Below are 19,039 nucleotides of genomic sequence, written 5' to 3'. Positions count from 1 at the left end.
TATCTCTTTTCTTTTCTAATAGATTCTGAAATATTTGCAAGTTTGCCCTCCATCACAGCGTTTTAATTTGTTTTAATTTCTGATTCAATCATGTTCTTTAATGCTTCAGTGCTGACATTAAATTTGTGATTATAGCTTTAGATTCTTTTAAATTCTCTTTTTATTTTACTTTTAAAAAAAACTGTGTGCTTCTGAGCAAGCCTCAAATATTAATCTTTCGGGGTTTGTATTTTATCTGTAATTTCTAAATATATATAGCCCATATTTCTTTGAAATTTTTGAGTACAACGTGATATATTTTAAAATTTATTTTCTGCGGTGTCTTTAGAAAACATACCTATATATTCTTTATCTACAGTTTGAGTGCTTTGGTTTCCATTTTGTATGTTGCAGATTTTTTACTGATTCCATCCTCTTTTTTTTTTTTTTGTAATTTCCTAATCACTAAACAAGAAAACATATATCCATCCCTGGAGTGTTTTCCTCATTGTCTCTCTGGTGGCTGTTAGATTTCTCTCCTCTAATTGAGAGCTCTAGATTTCAAAGATTCATGCATGCCCTAACCAGGTGTTTTATTGTCTCTTCTTTAAAGTAAATTTGCTGACATAAGGCTGGATCATCTAATCTCAATATATAATATTTCTGTGTAATCCCGAGTTCAATCTTTTTTCTTCAGATTGTTTTTGCCTTTTAAAACATATTGGCAGAGGGCGTAAATAACAGACTATAATTCACAGCATGCGTGCTTCTGGGGCATTCCCTGGTTCTGTCCTTTCTGTGGAAAGGACAATCTCCTCCCCAGTTTACATGTTGCTTGCGATTGCTATTTTCATGAGAAAATTTTCTACTCTAATGGCTTCACGAAAGGATCCTTAAGCCTGACTCTGTGAAATGCAGGCCTTTTTCGTTCACTCATAGCTTGGTGGTTGACTCTGTTGGATGAGCTGATCCTTTTACACGTTTCTGTTCATATTTCACAACATGGATGTATGGTGTGCCTGTTCCTCGATAACACTCAAGTGTCTGTCTTTCATTGTATTATTTAGTAATGTGAGGGTTCCTGACATTAAATATGCAAAGTAGCTTGAGAGCCTTTAAATAGGGGCAAAGTAAAAATTGCTGATTATTTATTATTGCTATAAGGGAAGCCATTTAGGATTACTCTCCTGCCGCCCTCTGATTAATGCCCATCTCGGCAGCATTTTCCCCGTGCTTTTGTAAAGGTTAAGCTACTTCCCTGAAGTAAATCGACCTTCAGTCGATGTAGCCCTAAATAGGAGCACAGAATTCTGAACCATTTGGTCCCATGTGAGGGATAATGTTTACTTGATCTCCCCCCAACAAAACTGTTCCATTTTTACTTCCATTCCTCTATAGCCACAACCATTTGCAGCTTGAGTGTTCTTAAGCTGGTGTTTATGTGCTTACACAGATAGCAATAAGGACCAAAAAAAAAAAAAAAAAGACAAAGAGATTGAACTCTACAAGTTTTATTTTTGATTCCAAACCAATGTCATGTTATCTCATGCCTTGCTTTTCAAAATGTGGTCCGTAAGCCAGTAGCACCTGCATTAGCTTCAAGCTTGTTAGAAATGCTTAATCCTGGACCCATCCAGAACTTCTGAATTAGAATCTGCATTTCTTTTAATATTTTTCTAATGTTTACTTATTTTTGAGAGACATAGGGAGATAGAGTGCGAATGGAGGAGGGGCAGAGAGAGAGGGAGACACAAAATCCGAAGCAGGCTCCAGGCTCTGAGCTGTCAGCACAGAGCCCAATGCGGGGCTTGAACTCACAAGCGGTGAGATCATGACCTGAGCCGAAGTCCAACGCTTAACTGACTGAGTCACCCAGGCGTCCCCAGAATCTTCATTTTTAATACAATCCCCAGGTGATTGATGTGAGCTTTCAGGTGTGAGGAACACTGTTTCTTTTCTTTCCTGCCTGACAAGTCCCAGAGAGGAACTCTGAATTCTCTGAACTGCCTCCGTTCTGTTGTCCACACATGATGGTAGGCTGGGTAGGTAGGTGTTCATTCTCACGAACATCTTTTTTTTTTAATTTATTTATTTTTAGAGAGAGAGAAAGTGTGTGTGTGGGTACAAGTGAGTGGGGAAGAGACAGAGAGAGAGGGTGAGTGAGACAATCCCAAGCAGGCTCCAGGCTCTTGGTGCAGAGCCCAATGCAGGGCTCGATCTCACATACCGCAAGCTCATGACCTGAAGTGAAATCAAGAGCCCAAAGCTTAAACAACTGAGCCACCCGGGCGCCACACCCCCCAGACATCTTTTCATCCTTGCTTTTATAAAAATTCTAGTTAATTATTGGCTATTGCCAGAGAAACAGTCATTAGCTTCTGGGCCTCATTGACCAGTCTGCATAGGTGGCAATAAGCTTACATTCTGGAGAGAGGATCAGACAGGTCCAATAAGAAATTTAACATGCAATCGTTGCCTTTAATACTAAGTAGCTGGAAGTTTTGTTTCATCAACCCAGTAAAAACAGATAGAGCTCCCTGCTAAATTCTCTCAAAGTAAGGAGATTTCTCACCAGGTTTACTTGTTGGAGAGATACAATCCAGAACTTCTGACTATTCTGGTAGAGGAGGCAACTTCTCTGAACTCTAACTCAGATTTATTTCAGGGTAAATAGCAAGGCAAGTGAGTGTTTCCTGTACGTTTGTCTCAAGGAAGGACTGTCAGGGGATTTTACTGCATTGGTTGAAGTGGGAAGCCTGTGAAGTTTCTCATTGGGTTTTACTTCCCGAGAAGACATCAGGTCAGGTTACTTAATGGTCTGTGTTAAACAAAAAAAAAGAATAAAGGGAGTCACAAATTTGTAAAACAGATTTATGAAACGCTACTTTTTTCTTGTTAAAACATAACAATAATAGGACCTGGCATATTTCACTAACAGAACTTAACACAGATTGGATTTATTTTAAATCTGGTCACCCTCAATTTTTAAAAAATGTACCTATTATGTTATCTGACACGTATCCACCTCAAATCTTCATTCATTCATCAAAGCATTCAGTTATTGTCTCCGTGTGCCAGACCCGGTTTTAGAAGCTGTTTTCTTTCTTCTTTTCTCTGACTCTCTATTCTATTTTCCGTTCTTCATGCTCATTCACCCAAGGCCATTGGGTGAAAACCAATCCTTCCAAACTGATTTCACTCTATTGCCTCCCTCACTTAAGTCTGCCCTCAGCTGTCTGTTGCCAAGGAATGTGAAAGTCAGTGGAATAACAAGGTTTTCGCATTTTGGCTGACTTTTCACACGGTCCTTGGAAAGGAAAAGCCCCATGCTTTCTTTCTACTTAAGTCAGCTTTGTTTCCTGCCCCTGGCTAAACTCCACACTGAGTGATTTCAACTGCTAGAGGTTAATTTTCCTGTAATAGCCTCATTGTGATGGAGGGTTTTGGAAATTACAAAAATTAGATGCGCCACTAATTGGCCTGTCTGGTTTTGGAGCAGCTCCCTGGGTTATAACACAGTCAGAAGAGGCTGTATAGCAAGGCCAGATTTGATTCCCAAACCAACACTTACCAAGACAGTTAGATGTGAGGAACGAAAATTATTCCAAACAGAGCCACATTAAGTGTGTTATTTTCTTTCTTTTAATTGGAGGCAAAAGGTACTAGAGAGATTCATTCCATTCACTAGGACTTGGGGCAGTGTGTCAACAAATATTCCTGGACACCTGCTTTGCCCACTTGTGAGCTGAGCCAGCTCACAAGAGAAGGACATACTGCTCCCTAATCTTAAGGTGTTTAGCTTAGAGAGGGGAAACTATCAAATCACGTAGCCAAGTAGTGAGCTTTCAAATTTGCTCCAACAACAATTTAGATGTACAAAGAAAATGATCTTGATATTTTCTCTAATTCATTTGATTTTTTTTGTCACAAACCCTATCCCCCTGGGGAGTGGAGGCAAGTAAACCTCGGCCGGACAATAATACTGCAATTGTTTCTGACCGAAAATGTCTCCCCTTCAGAACCTTTGTTCTATGCAAAGTGCTCTTCCCAAACATAGCTGGCTGGCATAGGAGTGGTTTTGGATGATTCATTCAGTGTCTTCAGGCAACTGCTCATTCTTTAGACCTTACTCCCACCTCACTACTGCAAAATGGTATTTGGATGTGGGAGGCAGGTTAGTGCATTTTTATGGAAGTTTGGGAGGAGTCCTCTGATCCATTTGCCCTATTCTAGATCATCCAGCTGTGGATCCCCATGTGGGGTGGCCAGGTGGCTTCTGGTCTAGTCCCTCACTAGACCTCACCCCAGGAAGGGCGAATGGTTTTATCTGGCCTTCTGAGGGAGCAGGTGTTATTACCACCAGCCTCTGTCTTGAAGTCTTAGCCCTCCACTGTCTCTTTTCATGAACCAGGCTTTTTCCAGGCCACCTTTGCTCTCGACTTGGTTCATGGTCTGCTACATAGGAGCCCACCTATTAACATAAACTGAATGCCAGCCCTTCAGCCTGCTGCAAAATCCAATTTGGATATCAGAAGTTCAACTGAAACCCTTTCTCTTCGTTTGGCAGAATGGTAAGCAACACCGCTGAATTTGGATTTCTGCACCATCACTTACTAGATTTGTGACCTTGGCTAAGTTCTGTAGGCTCTCTGTGCCTCAGTTTCTTCACCAGTAGAACTAATAATAGTACTATCTGCATCACAGGGTTGTTGTGCAGAGGACAGGAGTTTTCACATGAAAGTGCTTAGAACAGTGACTGGCACATAGTAAGCCATATACAAATGTTGACTATTATTATCTGAATTTCTCTTGGAACACTCCTAATGTATGTTTCTGGAAAGAAAGAAGGAAACTGTTGTGTGTTGGAAGGACAGGGAGTTGATGGGGAAGTCAGTTGATCAGGAAGTATAAGAAAATCGCTTAAATATATTTTCAAACTATCATCTCCTTATGATTTATATGAAAGATAAGGAAAAACAGTATATAATTAAGTACTAAAGTTTATTCTGTGTATTGTAGGCACGGCCAGTATTCAGATACAGGAGAGATGAGACGAATTTTAGTCGTGTACTCAGGGAGTTTTTATGGACGTCCAGCATGAGAATGATTTGGGTGAAAAGATGGGGCTGCAGAGCCTGAAAAGTTTAAATGGAAGGATCTTTAGGCAACATGTGAAACCAGGCGGGCTTTGTTATTGTCTTCGGTGACTTCCTGATTTCATTCCTTGGGAATGATTTCACAAGAATAAGAGGGAATGAATTAACAATGTCTCCTCTCAGGGCAGTACGATTAGGTTGAGTCTGCATAAACTTGAGTATGTGGCAACTGATAGGCTAACTGGGATGTTGATTAAGAGCTACCAGTGATATTTCTTCTGTAATCTGATTCCGTGAAGATGAGGTCTATTCGAAGACCTTTCTTCTTCCATTTTAAAAGAAATAGGGGGACAGGCGTGCTCAGAGCAACTCCAAAACTCACCAGTCTGTGAAGGGAAAGGCTTTCTTTTTCCTTTGTTCTGTTACCTCATCTTTATCTTTCTCCCAGCCCAGATGCTGACCTTGAAGACGCTTTATGTTACCCTTGAGTTTCCCTCAGGCTTCTCTTTGCCTTACAATGGACTCAGTCCAGAATGAACCTTAAGTGATTTGCTAAGAAGAAACGACTTACAGGAAGAATATTGTGCAGCCCCTTCCTGACCTTAAATCCTCTTAAACCACCAAGAACAGGACTGTGGTGCATTGAGTCTAGGGCTAAACATTACTCTTGGCAAATAAAAAAATAACAACAACAACAACAAAACATGAGTGAATATCCTTTCTAAAATTAACCGAGGCCTCCTGACACTTGCTGTGGCTTCTTTTATTTGTGTTTTGAGGATGCCAAAGGAAAGGTAATTGAGGAGTGGGTTATAATTTAATCACCCGGCACAATCCTTTCTTCTATTCATAGCCATGTGAAAAATGTGAGCAAGCCCTTCAGTGATTCTGCTTTCATTATGGGAAAGCCCAAAAATCAGGAGCCCAACTTTCTACCTAGAGCTCCAACAATTCCACTGGGCTGTAGTGCATTAAGCTTGATAGTCTGTGTTTGGGTGCAAATGAGTGTTACTATCTATATGCTTGCCTTCCTGAGAATCTCTCTAAAAATCTTATTTTTAGGAGGAGGAAGAAATCCATGGAGTAACGAAGTCTATCAGCAGGAATTCTAATCTCATTTTAGAATTCTTTAGAATCTGTCATTGAAAAGGCAGACTCCCCAAAATTCCATCAAGGGGGCTTGCCAAAATCCCAGCAAGTGTCCTGAGAACTGCCAGAGGAACACTAGTTATTAGACAGATTTTAATTTGTGCAAATCCATTAACAAAAATCTCTAATTAAAAAAAAATCAATAGATGCCTGTGACATTAACCAGCAAAATCTAATAGAGGACCATTAAAATTTTTTTCTATTCAATTAACTTGAACACAACATGATGGACTCAACAGATACTTTAATTAGATGCATATGAAAAGAAATTTTGCAAAATTAAACAGACTCTCTATTTGCAACTGATATGAGGAGAACTGCAGTAGAAGATTTGCTCAAATCCCTAATGACTGGTAATTTCCTTGAGAGGGACATGAATTCTTAGACAACATCCATACAAATCAATCCTTCCCCAAGAGGCTGTCCTTTGTCGAGAAGTAGAGCACTGTGCTGCCTGTTTCTTTTTCTGTTCTTTTTTTCTGGGTGAGATATTCATGTGGAAAGCACAAAAGGTACGCTTCCAGGGACTGTTTACCAGAGTCACTATTCCATGCGCCTCACAGTAAAAAAATAGCCCCAAATATATGGCTCTAATTTACAGGGTAAACACGTGTCCAAGATTGTCCTAGACTGTCTCAATTTATGCCTGTTGCCTTGGCATAGTTATTAATAGCACTCTTTTTTGCTCTAAATAGTGTCTTGGTTTGGGCTATAAATTATACAGTCATCCTACTAATCCATCAACCATCCCCACTATCTATTTCACACTACTAAGGTACCCTTCTCGACTCTTGTCAGAAATACAGGATTTCCCTGCTCAAAGCGGTTGACATTTTGGAAGTTAAGAAGTACTCATTGTTGTCTACACAAGAGGCAAGCAAGCACATTCATCACCCCCCTCCATTAGCTGTCTTCTTTTTCCACCCTGCCTCCCACCCCCAACTTTACCCTCAACTATTTTACATTTAGGATTAGTGTTAACATCTTGTGAGAAGAACTTGACATAATTCCCACCGTAGCAGTTCTCAAATGCTAGATGATTCTATTCTTTTTAACTTCAAGCATTATCTTCCTCATCTAAACTAATTGATATAGTACACATACGGTTAAACATTGGATTATGAGTAAGTTGCTCTGAGAGTATTCCACAAGATGGGCAAACATTTCTGATAATATTTAACTTGATAAATGAGCGATGTCTTGAAATATGAGTAGTATTTAACGCTGAAGGTCACATGACAACAACTGAGCCAATGGTTCTTCTCTCTCTCTTTCTTACTGCAGGATTGTGAGTGATAGTATTCCAGGCTCAGATGCTGTGTCTCAGCTATGGTGTTTGGCAGAAATCACTGATTTTTCAGAACATTGGAGGGTGCCCACAACTGGCACTAGTGTATATTTTCTGACTTCAAAGCATCTGTGGACAATCCTTTGCTTTTCCATACAAGAGTAAGTTTACGAATGCTTTTGCTTCATTCTAGGACAGGCTGCCTGCGATAGAGAGCTTTTCCTCTGCTACCTTATGGCCAGTCACATTAAATACAGACAAGAGTCTATTAATACTGTACTGTAGTCAACATCTGTTAGTGATAGTGAAAGTCATCTTACACAATAACCCTCCTCTCTCTTGTCTCCTTTCACACCAGCCACGAAGGCTTTCAAAAGTAAGTACAGGTTAATTTGTTTATTTTTCTTTATATTTAGTATTTTCTTTATTATTTTGTGTTATGTTACAGTATTGTAATCATTTTCCTATGAATATTTTGGGGTTGTGGAATGAATTATCTGAGTTTCCATTATTTCTTATGAGGAAATTCGCTTTGATATACAAATGTTTTGGATTATAAGCATGTTTCCGGAACGAATTAGGCTCGCAAACCAAGATTTTATTGTTCTTGGAATGGAAAGCTATACACAAAATGTTGGATTGTCCTTCTGTTAGCCAGTCTTCTCACTGACTCCCAATGATGCTTGCTTCCTGATGTTCACACTCTTGCGTGAACTTGTACCAGGATTGGTTTTTGTGACCAGTAAATGATAGTTTGTCATTCTAAGATTAGCTAATAACATTTTGCTATTTCCATTTTGTATGTCCTATTGCTGACCTTGTCTGTCTCTCAGATTACTTGCTTTGAGGACGACATGTTGTGAGCTATGTTATAAACAGCCATATCAAGAGGCCCACATGGCAAGGAGCTGAAATGTCTCATCAGCCACAGCAAGGAAGCAATACCTACCAACAGCCACATGAGCAAGCTGGGTCCAGTTGGGCCCTAAGATGACTGCAGTTTGGGTCAACAGCCTAACTGAAACTTAGTAAGAAACCCCCAAGATCGGACCTCCTAGATTCCTAACCCTCAGACACTGGGTGAGATAACAAATATCTATTGTTAAAAAGTGCCAGGTTTCAAGATAATTTGTTATGTAGCAATAGCTAATGGATTCAGCGAAAACCCCTGCCTCCTGGGGAGATGGCGTCAGGCAAGGTTAATATAATATGGTGCCCAGAAAAGACAGTACTGGACTTGGGAACTAAAGGAGATTACATGGGCATAACCCATCCATCTGATAATTCAACAAATATTTCTTGATCGCTTACAATGTTCCAGGTACTGTACTAGACCCTGCACTAGGTACTAAGGGGATGGGAATGTGCCAACGCTGTAGGAGTGAGTACTTGCTTTCGTGAGGTTTAGAGTCTAGTAAAATCTGAGGAAAAAAAAAAAAACACAGAACAATTGCTAATCAGTTTCTGAATACATGACTGTCTGAAAGGACAAGTACGTGAAAGTGGATATAGGGCCACTAAGTGTCAAGTGTACTGTGAACATTAAAACTCTTACTGCTACTATTTGATTTATACATGGCAAGTATATACCACTCAAAAATCAAATGGTTCACTTGGACAACAGATAAGAAAATTGGACCCTTGTTCATATATTTGGGAATTGTTTTTCCCCAGTTTGGAGAGTAACCACGATAAAACTGCGATGTTTATTGCTAAGAGAACTTTCTATATTATTATACTAATAGAAGGATGTGTTTTAGTTAAATAGCGAACACACGATGATAAATTTACCTAGTATTAATTTACATGTGGGCTTCACTAAGAAGCAGAGTGAAAAGCAGGCAGTAAGGGAAACTAGCCCTGAAATTTGGGTATAGCTTTTTTTTTTTTTTTTTTTAATTTTTTTTTCAACGTTTATTTATTTTTGGGACAGAGAGAGACAGAGCATGAACGGGGGAGGGGCAGAGAGAGAGGGAGACACAGAATCGGAAACAGGCTCCAGGCTCCGAGCCATCAGCCCAGAGCCTGACACGGGGCTCGAACTCACGGACCGCGAGATCGTGACCTGGCTGAAGTCGGACGCTTAACCGACTGCGCCACCCAGGCGCCCCTGGGTATAGCTTTTTAATTTGATCTTTAAAAATAAGAGCCATGGCTATTTAATCTTAAACTCCAGGATCACCACTGGCTTCTCTGATGGTTTGAAAGAAGCAATTTACTGCCTCATATTTCTATTAACGCACATTTGAGGGAGATAATAATACTTAGATAGCTGTACCAGGAAGATTTCAAAAATAAATCTCAGTGTGGGATGCAACTTATGCCAGAGAGTTATCACCTCTCGGGAGGTAAGAGAGAAGAAGGATTTGCCTTTGCCTTTCCTGTGCTGTGTCATCAGGGCTGTGAGGAAATTCTTGGCTGTGATTGTGTGATCCGCATTCAGTGAGTCGCGGTTCTCCCTCTTTTCAGAGGCAGGTTGATTTTCTTGTGCGACAGGGCAGGACGTCCACCTGCGGTACCACGGATGTCCTTGCTCTGCACACTAATGACGAATCAGTGCCGACAAATCCAGAGTAATCACCATCCTTTTCATCTTCCCCGCTCTCCCCAAAGCTTCAACTAATAATAATAACCATTCTAAAGCTTTCTCATGGGAAACTCGGGCTTGACTGGAAGGGAAATCAATTGTTCTTAGGACAGCTATTATTGTAAGAATTAATCACCGCTATTTGCAATTACTGTACCGTACAATTATCACTAATATTTATGCCGCTTTGACTGCTGCTAGGGACCGCGTTGCCTTTGCCGGTATTAGCTCAGAACAGAGAGGCAGAGCGGAAAAATAAATGAAACCAAAGGCTGGCGATGACAGGTTGAGGGGATCCGATTCTCCCACTGTCAGGCCAGGATGTATTAAAGCTACTGCCTGCTCAAGTCACAACAGCAACCCACTGAGGGTTGCAAGTTTTCCTTTGAAAGAGAAGAAAGGAACTCAAATGGGTTTGAGCGGATACAAATTAGAATCATTCTCAGCCTTAAAAATCTATTTTCTGAGCCTTCATAATTCAGTTCTTCTGAAGCATATGATTCGTTGTCACAGAAAAAAAAAATTCTGAAATGAGCATCTCGCAATGCACCCATTGGACGCTTCATGGTGACTCACCCTGTCTGTGCCAGTGAGAAACTTTTGGTCCAGCATGGAGGGGAATGTTTAAGATTTTAGGCATCTGGTTTCACTAAGCAATAAACAGATGACAGGCCTTTGTTTTCCTCATCTGTTTGTCCAACATCCATTTATAATTGAAAGATATTTCAAAATTGTTATGTTCTTATATTTTAAATAACTTCAGACTTGAAAAAAAATTGACAAAACTGTATTAAAATATCTGTACCGTCTTCACCCAGATTCTCCCAAATCACAGGGTATTACCCAAATCAGGAAATTCACATTGAAACAGTAGGATTATCTAATCTACAAAGCCGCGAATTTCATCAATGTTTCCATTAATGTCCTTTTTCCCCAATCCAGGATCAGATCCAGGATCCAAATTGTACACAGTCTACCTAGTAATCTGGAACTAGCCTCATTGTTTTTTGTTTTTTGTTTTTTCAAAGTAGTGTCTGATTATTTGTAAAATGTCTCTCAATTTGGGTTTCCTTGAGATTGTTCTCAAGATTAAATTCAAGTTACACATTTTGGGGGCAGAAGTAGCACAGAAATGAAGTTGCATCCTTCATAGTGCATCCTATCAGAAGGCACGTGATATTATCAGTGAAGCCTTTTTTTTTTAATTAAGCTTTTCTTTTGAGATAAGTGTAGATTCAAGTGCAGTTGAAAAAAAAATAATACAGATAATCTCCATATACACTTTACTAGTTCATGCCCATATTAACAGCTTCGAAAACCGTAGCTCAATATCACGACTAGGATATTGACGTTGACGGAGAAGAAATAGAACATTTCCATCAACACAAGGATACCTCTTTTTGCCCTTTTGTAGTCACACACACTTCCTTCCTCCCTCATCCTCTTAATCTATGGCAGCCACTACTACGTTCTCTATTTTTATAACTTTGCCATTTCAAGAATGTTTTGTAAATGGTATCATATATTATATAACCTTCGGGGACTGGCTTTCTTCCATTCAGTGTAGTTCTCCGAAGACTCGGCCAGGTTGTTGCACATGTCAATACTTTGTTTCTTTTTACTGCTGAGTAGTACGTCCCAGTGTGGATGTACCGCAGTGTAACTATTCAATCGTTGAAGGACATTTAGGTTACTTCAGTTTGGAGCTATTAAGAATAAAGCTGCCATAAACATTTCTGTACAGGTTTTCATGTGACCGTAAGTTTTCTGCGACGAATGCCCACAAGTGCAGTTGCTGGGTGACGTGGTAGTCAGATATTTAGTTGTTTTTTAAGAAACTGCCAAACTGTTTCCCAAAGTGGCTGTACCACTTTATATTTTGAACTTCCTTGTATGAGTGATCTCATTTTCCGCATATTTACTAGCATTTGGTATTGTCACTATTTTTATTTTAACCATTCTGATAGGTGTAGGGATAACTGACTGTGGTTTTAATTTGCAGTTTGCTCTTGGCTAGTAGGGTCTAGTATCTTTTCTTATGCTTATTTGCCGTGAGTATATCCTCTTTGATGAAATGTGTGTTCATGTCTTTTGCCCATGTTCTAATAAGATTGTTTTGCAGTTATGTTTTGAAAGTTCTTTACATAGTCTAGATATTAGTCTGTTGCTGGTTATGTGGCATGCAAATGTGTTATCCCAGAACCTAATCTGTATTTGCATCCTCTTAACAGGATCTTCTACAGAGAAAAAAAGGTTTTAATTTTGATGAAACTCCATTTATTCATTTTTTTCCCTTTACGGATCACGCTTTTTGTGTCAAATCTAAGACTTCTCTGCTCAGCCTTAGATCTTGAAGATTTTCTCATATTTTTTCCCAAAAGTTTTAGAGTTTTATTTTTTCACTCAAGTCCATAATCCATTTTGGGTCAATTTTTGTCTCAGGTGTAAGACTTAGATGAGGGTCATTCTTTTTTTGGAGGGTGGGAGTGCAGGAATGCCCACTTGCTTCCCTACCAGTTTGGCAAATCTATTTTCATTTCCTTGAATTGCCTTTGCAGCTTTGTTTAAAATGAAGCTAGGCGGTTTCCTTCAGGGCTGTTTCTGAGTTTTCCGCTTCATACCATTATTGTATGTGTCTCTCCTTTTTTTTTTTTTCTTTTTAAGTTTATCTATTTTTTGAGAGAGAGAAAGAGTGAGCGGGGGCACACACACTGCGAATCGCTGTTGGGGGCGAGGGGGAGGCGCAGATAGAGGAGGGTCAGAGGATCCAAAGCAGGCTCCGTGCTCATGGAGGAGGCCCAGATGTGAGACCGGAAGTCAGGAACTGTGAGACCAGGACTCCAGCCAAAGTCGAATGCTTAACCAACTGAGCCACCCAGACATGCCCCTGTCTCTCCTTTAACCAGCACCCGAAGGCCTGATTCCTGTGGCTATATACACTGAGACTAAATCCTCCCTTTATTCCTTTTCAAGTTATTTCTTTCTATGCTGGTTCCTTAAACCTTCCATGCAAATTTGAGAATAATCTTATTTTTAATATCTACTAAGCATCTTGCTGGTGTTTTGATAGGAACTATGGTAAACTTGTACATCAATCTAGGGAGAACTGACATCTTTACTAAATTGAGCCTTCTAATCCATGAACACAAGATGCCTCTCCATACTGAGATCTTTATTTCTTCCATGAGAGCACTTTGGTAGTTTCCAGCATGCAAGTTCTGTAGTCAATTTGTGAAATTCTCACTTATTTCATTTGCTTTTTGAGTTTACAAAAGGTACTATGGCTTTTGCTTTTTTTAATATTTATTTAGTTTTTTTTTTTTTTTTTTTTTTTTTTTTGAGAAAGAGAGAGAGAGAGCGAGCAGGGGAGGGGCAGGGAGAGAGGGAGACACAGATCTGAAGCAGGCTCCAGGCTCCAAGCTCCGAGCTGTCAGCACAGAGCCCAAGGCGGCGCTTGAACTCTCGAACCGCAAGATCATGACCTGAGCAGAAGGTGGACACTTAACTAACTAAGCCACCCAAGCGCCCCAACAAATGGCAGTATGTTTTGAATTTCAGTGTTCATGTCTTCATTACCGGCATACAGACATACAACCCATGGAATAAATGTGCAAATGTATTTTTATATTGCTCAAGGTGTTTCTTCAGGAGAAACTCCTCAGAAGCAGGCTTATTGGGCCAAAAGGTGGGTGAACAGAGTTATGTTAAATGTGGCCAAATTCCTCCCCTGTAGGATAGCACTGGTATATTTTGCATTTCCACAGTAGTGTATGAGAGGGGCTTATTCCCGAAAGCCCCACTAACAGAATACATTGCCAGCCTTGAAAAGGTTTTGCCAATCTGACAGATGATGAACTGCATTTCTGTATAGTTTTGATTTTGTGTTTCTATAATTACGAGTAAGGTGGTACATATATTTGTATACTTAAAGGCCATTATTTAATACTATTGAGAATAGTCTGATCCTGTATTTTTTCATTTTTATATGAAGATTTTGGTCCCTTTTCTCTCAATTTTAAGGATTTTACATATTGTTAGGGTATCAGTGTATTTTGTGTGTTACAAATGCCTTCTCCTGATTTCCCAGTGGTCTTTTCACTTTGTGGTGCTTTTATTTATTTATTTATTTATTTATTTATTTATTTAGAGCACGAGCATGAATGGGGGAGGGGCAGAAAGAGAAGGAGAGAGAGAATCCCAAGAGGGGCTTGATCCCATGAATCATGAGATCATGACTTGCCGAAATCAGGAGTCGGATGCTTAACCAATTGAACCACCCAGGCGCCCAGATTTTTTTTAACCATGCTTTTTAATCATATCATCAAATTTATAATATTTCCTTTGATTATCTTTGAATTTTAAGTCCTGTTTAAAAAGCCTTTCCCCACACTGAGGTGAAAGAGTAATTTATCCATGTTTTCCTTCAGTACTTGATGGTCTTATTTTTCACACTGAGATCTCTGATCCTTTTAGTTTATTTTTGTGAACGGTATGAGGTACGGACCCAGTTTTTTCTTTTTCCCAGTGGCTGCCCAGTGGTTTTATATTAAAAAGTGTATTGTTTTGCCAGTGATTTGAGATGCCAAGCCTGTCATATACCAAATTTCCACATGTACCAACATCTTTTTGGGGACATTAAATCCACTGGTCTTCATACTCCAGTATCATACTGTCAAACATCCATTTGCCAATACTCTGTGCCTCACTTCCTTGCTGAAGAATGTAAGCCCGTGGCCTGCCTTCTGAAATATGGTAGGTTGCTGGGAAGGACATGGGTCCATGGGTCTGTCCTATCGCACTTCCACTGGCTCGTGACTTTGTCTTCTTCACTTTCAAAGACACGGTTTCTAACAGTTATGAATTAGGATGACAACATATATTTCAGATGCTTTTAAGGATTAACTAAAGCAATGTATGTGAGACTTCACTGTTAACTCTTATTGTTATTAATATGCACAGTGCAGCGTATATGATGGTATTTAAGAGGCCAGGTCCTGTAGTTAGGCAGAGATGGGGTCCATTCTCCTCCTGAGCATATGACTTTAAGCAAGGTAACTTAACCTTTCCGAGTATTACATTTCGCATTCTGAAATGCAGATAATAATTATAACCATATGATGAGGTTATAAGGATTTGTTCGGATACTATATGTAGAGCACTTAACAGTGTCTGACATACAGTTTTTATTTGATTAATATTAGAGATTTGCCTTTATTGATCTACAGATATTGCTAGCAACTTTTGAAGTTAGAGAATATTCCATTTCCAGAGATTCAAAGGGGTTTGCAGAGGTTATTCTGTGTACACTTCACATTCAAGGAAGCATACATTTCAGTGAAATTCAACATAGTCGGTAATCAGTTTCATGTAAAAATATGTAAATAAAGAATTTGCCTTCTAAGATGGCCTTAAAGAATTGCTTGCTTAGCACCTTGTACACACACTGCCAGTCTCTGTTGCCCTGGCCACGTGTATTTTGTGGCATTCTCGCCTGGTCTAGAACACATATCAGATAGCTAGACTCAATTGTGGTAGCAAGCCTTCCACAGACAGCCATTCCCGGGGGAGATGCCACATGCCTTTCCTTTCAAAGATCTTTCTACTTTGGGTCAGTGTCCATTTCACATTTTGGATCACATAGCCAGGCCCTGAACTTTCTAGAGGCAAATTTATAGAAGTTCTTCATTATAGACGATTCATGCTTTCTACCACGTTCATATTGCTCTTTTCTGCCAAGAGTTAATTTTAAGGGAAATAAAACAATCCCAAATGTTTCTATTTATTAATGAGCTTTTCAGCTCAATGCAAAGCTTGTTATTATTGATTGCCCCTCAAAGATATTAATTTATCATAGGCTTAATTCTGTATGGAGACTTCTCAATTATAGTATCTCTCCTTCTTTACATACTTGAGAATTCTGACAGATTAAACATGTGTTTCCTGTCACTCCTTCATCTCTCCTAACCTTGTTTCCCCAGCCTTCTGCTTTGGCTAACCATAGGCAGTATTTGGGCATCTTTCCTCTTGACCCCATGAAACTTATCCTTTATTAATACCTCTTGGCATCCAACAACTTCAAGGTAATAGGAGAACAGGGATGGCATTAATAATTTAGAATTGAATAACTAACCAGAACAGAACAGGCCACTTTCCTTCACCTGCTCACCCTCTCTTGGCAGCATAGGGGAACTGTCTGTGCCAAGCAAAATGGGGCAAGGGCACTGACTGGAAAGGCAGAGATGGATCAACAAATCGAGCAAGAAGGTCAGTTGGATTTTCTGATCTCTGCTTTCTATGTTTCAGCTCCCGCCCCTCCCCCAAATGAAAGAATTCTTCCTAAAGCTATACATGAATAACAAGGGATCATAAAGATTATCTAGCTCTGTGCTTTCTTATTCAGATGACAAAACTGAGATTCAGAGAGATAAAGTAATTGATCCTAGGTCACACAGGGACCTAATGAATGCTTCAGGGCCCTTTCTAGCACAAAATAGAGCCCTTTTGGAAAGGCAATTTAAAGGAGGCATCAGATGTCCTGAAAGTAAGATTTTCACATGAGTTTATCCTGGTAGAATTTTCAAGTTTGACACTTAATCATACCAGAGAAAAGAAAATGTGTGAAGCCATTTATAAACATTTCTGCAAGATTGTCATTAACACTGTGATGGTTTTCTTCTGAACTCCTAGGCATGTATGACACATTTAACCTGCCTCCTGGATTTGCAGGATCCCTCAAGCTCACATTGTATTTCAACTTGTCCCCTCGTGCACTTGATTAATGACATACATCCATACCAATCTGCTGGGCGTTTTCGTATATGAATTTAAACAATTAACTTACAATTTATTCTCAGAAGAATCTACCCAACTAGAATTAAGTACATTGCTAATAGGGACTATAAGTTTTAAATCTTTCTAGCCCCATAGCACCTAGTTTATTGTTCATGCCTTAATAAATGCTCAATAAGTACATGTTAATCCATTGAGGAGTGGTCATTTTCATGAGTGTTTATGACTAGTCCACTTCTCACCCTGAATTACAGTGGATTTAGAAAAACAACTCACTTGTGTGAGCAATTTTCAGTTCTGGAAACAAACGAACCCCCTCGTGCCCAAGGATCCTCCTGGGAAACCTTGCATGCCCTCCAGTATTAATTAATTATTTCCCGGTTTTAAAAAAATTCTTTCAGGTTTCCACTTAGGCCTTTCAATCTCAAGGCACTTACAAACTTGTGTGTACAGTTGTAACTGTTATTTTAATCCATTTCTGAAAGTGTTCATATCCTATTAGAGAAGGCAGCCAATGCAAGAAGAAAGTTGTGGAACAGGTTCATGCCGAGTGATGATCTGTGTTCTGATACTGTAGAAAATCCTATAATGCATTAAAATGTTTCCAATAAGGCCTCATGAATACATTACAGTGAAAAATAATTCAATCTGTCCCAATGATTGATTTGAATCACAAGATACAGACTGGCAGCTGAGTCACTTTTTTCTGTCTCCCAAATATTTTCCATGCAATGAAGATTAATCCCTTCTATTCTGTTGAAGAAATAATAGAGTCATAAAACATAACAGAACAAGAGGAAGTTGACAAAGTGTATGTTTGATTAATTGCCTTAATAGATTATAGGTGCTGACTGAAGTGTTTCTTATTTCTCAATACCCAATTTTCTATCTTGGAAGAAGTAATGCGAAACATATGTATTTACCAACCCCCAACTCTATGAACAAAAACCGAAACACAAAATGCATGTGCCAGAAGTACTCAAAGTGTGAAAAAGTCTACTATCTATTTAGAGTTTTAAGGTTATGACAGGCTGATTGGGTTCCCTTGGCAGCCAGGACAGGAGGACAGTTGATCAGAAGGCCTTTGGACTCTCTCTTCTCAAGTGATGTCTGGCTTCTCTCTGGCAAAATAGCAGTTTCAAATTTCTCAGAGCAAACACAGGAATCATCATCAGTGGTACCTGCCCCTGAATTTTCTTAGCCCTGGTCTCAACCCAGATGGGCTTTGTCATGGGACCCTGTGAGGTTCTCATGGGTAAGAAGATGGGACACACTCAAGAATTGGCTGCTAGCTGCATTCATTTGGTGGGGGTAATACCATTTAGAGTTATGGCTTTCAGAACCTTTTCTCTTCTGTTCATGTTGCAATCCTAAACTATGTGACTTTTCCTCTTCTTCTTCTATTCATTTACATTCTTCTATTCATTTACATTTCTTCTATTCATTCTTCTATTCATTTACATTTCTCATTTGTCTACCATGTGATAGGCCTTGTAATACAACAATTAACATGAGATGCATGATAGTTGTTTCAGAGAATTTATAGCTTATTTACAGAAACAGACATTTAAATGTGTCATTTCAATAAACTGTGATGAGTATTATGATAGTGGGTACATAGGCACTATGGGAACATATATCAGCGATGAGTGGACCTAACCTTCTCTAGAAGGTTAAGGAATATAGATCATTTGTAGATGGAGAAGTTTAAGCTAAATAAAATATAAAAATTTAGAAGGAGCTAGCAAGGCAAAATGGTATCATTGGATGGTGGGTGGATGGTGTGGGAGCTCTCCTCTACTTTCTTCCTTATTCAAAAAACCTAATGTTGAAAGTTCCCATTTTAGTAATTCTGGAGTAGCTTGTATGAAACAAACCCTCCCACAGAGAGCAGTTGTAAGCTCTGGATAAAATATAAAAAAGCAGCTATTTAAAGTCACCTAGGAGAAGTAAGAAGATTCACTCCCAAAAGAAGGAAATCTCACTGGGTGTGGTCCATGATGTTACAGATTTTCCCTTGAGGGCGCACATTGCTGGACAGTTAGATATCAAAAAGAACACATTGGTCTTTTTGGCTAGAGGTGGCTGAAAATCAAAGGGGGACAAAATCTCTCATGTATTCCCATGAGCCACAGAGAAGTTGCCCAATTC

The sequence above is a fragment of the Puma concolor genome, chromosome B1 (genome assembly GCF_028749965.1).
Source record: "Puma concolor isolate L17-30 chromosome B1, mPumCon1.1.hap2, whole genome shotgun sequence".
In the NCBI taxonomy this organism is placed as follows: domain Eukaryota; kingdom Metazoa; phylum Chordata; class Mammalia; order Carnivora; family Felidae; genus Puma; species Puma concolor.
The sequence above is the reverse complement of the archived record's forward strand: the minus strand, read 5'-3'. Positions refer to the sequence as shown.